Genomic DNA, 4,477 nt, shown 5'->3' on the forward strand with positions numbered 1-4,477 from the left:
TCACAAGTTACAGCCTTGTTCCAAAATGGATTCAATTAATTTTTCATCTCGCAATTCTACGCATCCTAATTACATACTTTATAATTACAAAGTGAAAAAAGTTTGCTTGAAATTCTTGCAAATGTATTAAAAACGAAACACTGCCTTTTCCATGGCGGCTGCTGGCTGGTTCAGGAGGCTTGGCTGATTTCCCGAGTGATGTCTTGGACAACCTGTCTCCAGCTCCACCTGTGCAGTCTCCTGGGGAGGGCGACGGTGAAGAAGGTCCCAGCGTGGATCTTAAAGACAAAGTAGAGGAAGATTTTAAGAAGCATTTTCCCTCTAAACCACAGACTGACGAACTAGTTCACCTGGTGTGTGCTGACTGAGATAATACATGCACATGGGGAAACAGGTGGCTGACGCTCTGAATCAATTCCTCATTCATAACAAAGTGCAAAGATGAGCAAATTTTGTAAATTGAGTAAACTTACAATATATAAGGATGGAGATGATAATCAAGTCAGAAATAGTAGACTATAGAACTGTAGACTTGATCTTTCTAACTGTGGTCATTAATTAGTTGTCAGAAAATCAGGTAGTTCCTCTGACACTTTTACCGTATGGTATTTTTGGAATCACTGTTTAAATAAAGCTTTAGACACATAATCATTTATGATGTTGTAATCATTCACACATGAGGAAAAACCCAGATCTTTGAGATTTTCTGATTATCTGAGTGAATCAAGGCTAAACTGATTTTTACAGAACTTTATTTAAAGTGACTTTTTTGTGCAGCTGCAGACAGTCTTTGTTTTGACTACAATGCATGTTAAAATTTGTTCACAGACTGACATTCAGTCATTACATGACATCGAAGTATGTTTTGAAAAGCACAGTGTCGAAAATTTTGTCTAAAACACAACATATTTTCCACTGAAAATCCTCTAAATCAGTTTCAGTGGGACGACCCAGAAGGCATCTCTGTAACATATCAGCAAATTATTTTAGAGTCCACTTGCATGACAGGATAGATACGAAACACGAGGATCATGGATTCAAACCAGATCAGGCCTGGGATCAGCTCAGCTCCAGGCAGTTTATTTTGTCCCAACATGTACTAACAATAAGGTAGTAAGACCCTGATAAAACGATGTCTGATGTGGCTGTCAGGAAGATATCATCTGTCAGTGAAGGCTGATATTTAATCAGATCACAAATGCTTACAGTGGGAACATTAAAGCACAATTTTTCTGTAAATCTCTTTATTTCTGCCATTACTCTATAAAAATGGTCATAAACTACAGTGAACAGCTTTTTTTTTTTTTTAAACTGCAGAGTCGCTTGCTGTCTTGGGCAACTATCTAAGATTCATCACTGAAGTGTGTCTGATCTGTTTCTCCAGATTTTTATCATCACTTTCTGTCTGTCATCTTGCAACTCTGTGTTCAACATTTCTGTTCCCATTTCACATCTTCTTCTTTCTCCAGACTTTAAGCATTTACCAGAATGGAAGTTTGATTACAGTCTACCATGGAGAGCATGTGAGTCCAAATGACTTTGACACAGTCCTGCTATTTAAAACACTCGTGGGAGGTACATATAAGTAGACTGTAATCTTACAACATGCACTTTTTATCCTAATTTTGATTTTGGTGTCGCGTTTGTGTTTTTCAGCAAGTAAGCAGTGAGCATCAGCTGAAGTTAGCAGTAACGTGGAACAGGGTTAACATTACCAAGAGTGAACTCTTCAATGGAGACATCCATTGGAGGGTGAGGAGGGAAAATGATGTTACACAGATGTTACGCTGAAAGAAATACTGTGAATTAAATGAATGACGTGCAGTCTATTGAACCACTTTTGATAGATAAAATTGTTTAACTCTGATTTACAGAATGTTTTGATTAAAGTATTAACCTATCCTAAAACCTGACCTTCTTCCTCCAATCAAACAGTATGAAAATTTGGAGGACTCAATGACTGATGCGCTGATGTCCTTTCTCATACGTTTTGCTTATCCAGAGAGAATGTGAAGAAAAACCAGTAGCCTTGTGCTTATTGTCCCACCCACTGTTTCCTCAGGTGTCAGGGGTTGTGCAACAGTTAATGGGCGGTGTTTTGCCATTGCAAAATCATAACATTCTTTAATACAATGTACTTGTGTTTTAACGCACTTGTTTGGACATAATGTGCCATAAATGTTTTTTTTAATGTCTGGTTTTAATTACTCAAATTCAAAACATTTCATCCTCTATCAAATTTCACAGGTTTTATTTACAGGTTTGCCACCGGGTGGTGCTGTTACCACACTAAATGAGTGTTACTGTTTATGATTCAGGATGTTCCACCGGTCACACAAATTCAGCTGTGATATGCTTTCCTTTTAAAGTTTTCAGACAGTATAATAAATGAGTAGCTATATGTGAACGTGGCCCAGAAATGATACTGGGACAAAGCCAATTAAACTCAAATGCTGCCAAATCATAATGACAATGCCATTCCCGAGTTTCCATCTACTGGCAACCAAATATCTCTAGATCTTTGTATGATGAGTGAAATGTTTAGTCAGATGAGTCAAACTTATTTTATAATTGTGTCAATATTTAAATATGATATACAATAGGATCAAGTGTGTGGTGTTTATATGTAGTTTTAATGATCCTCAGTACTGCAGGTTTAAAGCCTGCGATATATAGTGGGACAAAAACCTGTTTAGTCAGCCACTAGTTGTGCAAGTTCTCCCACTTAGAAAGATTAGAGACCTGTAATTTTCATCATAGGTATACCTCAAATATGAGAGACAAAATGAGAAAAAAGAAAATCACATTGTTTGATTTTTTTAAAGAATTTATTTGCTAATTATGGTGGAAAATAAGTACTTTGTCAATAACAAAAGTTCATCTCAATACTTTGTTATATACCCTTTGTTGGCAATGACAGGGGTCAAACGTTTTCTGTAAGTTTTCACACACTGTTTCTGGTATTTTGGCCCATTCCTCCGTACAGATCCCCTCAAGAGCAGTGATGTTTTGGGGCTGTCGCTGGGCAACAGACTTTCAACTCCCTCCAAAGATTTTCTATGGGATTAACATCTGAAAACTGGCTAGGCCACTCCAGGACCTTGAAATGCTTCTTACGAAGCCACTCCTTCATTAGTGGAGGGATCATTGTCATGCTGAAAGACCCAGCCATGTTTCATCTTCAACGCCCTTGCTGATGTGAGGAGGTTTTCACTCAAAATCTCACGATACATGGCCCCATTCATTCTTTGCTTTACACAGATCAGTCGTCCTGGTCCCTTTGCAGAAAAACAGCCGCAAAGCATGACGTTTCCACCCGCATGCATCACAATAGGTATTGTGTTCTTTGGATGCCACTCAGCATTCTTTCTCCTCCAAAAACAACAAGTAGAGTTTTTATCAAAAAGTTCTATTTTGGTTTCATCTGATCATACGACATTCTCCCAATCCTCTTCTGGATCATTCAAATGCTCTCTAGCAAACTTCAGACGGGTCTGGACATGCACTGGCAGGGGAACACATCTGGCACTGCAGGATTTGAGTCCCTGGTGGCGTGGTGTGTTACTGATGGTAGCCTTTGCTACTTTGGTCTCAGCTCTCTGCAGGTCATTCATTAGTTCCCCCCGTGTGGTTCTGGGCTTTTTGCTCATCGTTCTTGTGATCATTTTGACCCCATGTGATGAGATCCTGCATGGAGCCCTAGATCAAGAGGGATTATCAGTATGACTTTCATTTTCTAATAATTGCTCCCACAGTTGATTTCTTCACACCAAGCTGCTTACTTATTGCAGATTCTTCTTCCCTGACTGGTGCAAGTCTACAATTTTGTTTCTGGTGTCCTTTGACAGTTCTTTAGTCTTGGCCATAGTGGAGTTTGGAGTGTGACTGTTTGAGATTGTGGACAAACGAGTTCAAACAGGTGCCATTAATACAGGCAACAAGTGAAGAACAGAGGAGCCTCTTATAGAAGAGCATAACTTCGTCTTTATGAAGTTATGCTTAAGCAAGTGGAATCCATGCACATATTGGGCTAACTTTCAGCTGAATAATAATTCTAGTAATAATTTTCTGACTGAAATTGGCCTTTAAAAACAAATATATTTGCCTTTGCATGATTATTGCAGGCAAATCTCTGGCTTTTACTTCTTGTGGGAATGAGCACCACAGAGACGCATAACTAACAGTCTCTGTTGCAAATGTGTGATATTTTTAGTTTCTAATAACAATTAGAGAACCTAAGTTTGCTGAGCTGTCAGTCTGCTACAGTGGTGTCTAAATGTGTCATTGAGGGTGTTCAGTTTCCTCACGTGAGATGCCAGTGACCAGGTAAGGTGATGAAGAAGGATTGGAATAAACACTACACCAGCTCAGACTCTGTGTCTGAGTAGTTTGTGGTTTTGACTGGCTTTTCCTGTTTTCAGACTTTAGAGGAACTGTTTGCCTCTGTGAAACCACACCCATACCTTAGTGCTGGCTG

This window comes from Rhamphochromis longiceps, linkage group LG8, assembly GCF_057381845.1.
Source record: "Rhamphochromis longiceps isolate RC_006_pf linkage group LG8, R_longiceps_female_GT1.1, whole genome shotgun sequence".
Classification (NCBI taxonomy): domain Eukaryota; kingdom Metazoa; phylum Chordata; class Actinopteri; order Cichliformes; family Cichlidae; genus Rhamphochromis; species Rhamphochromis longiceps.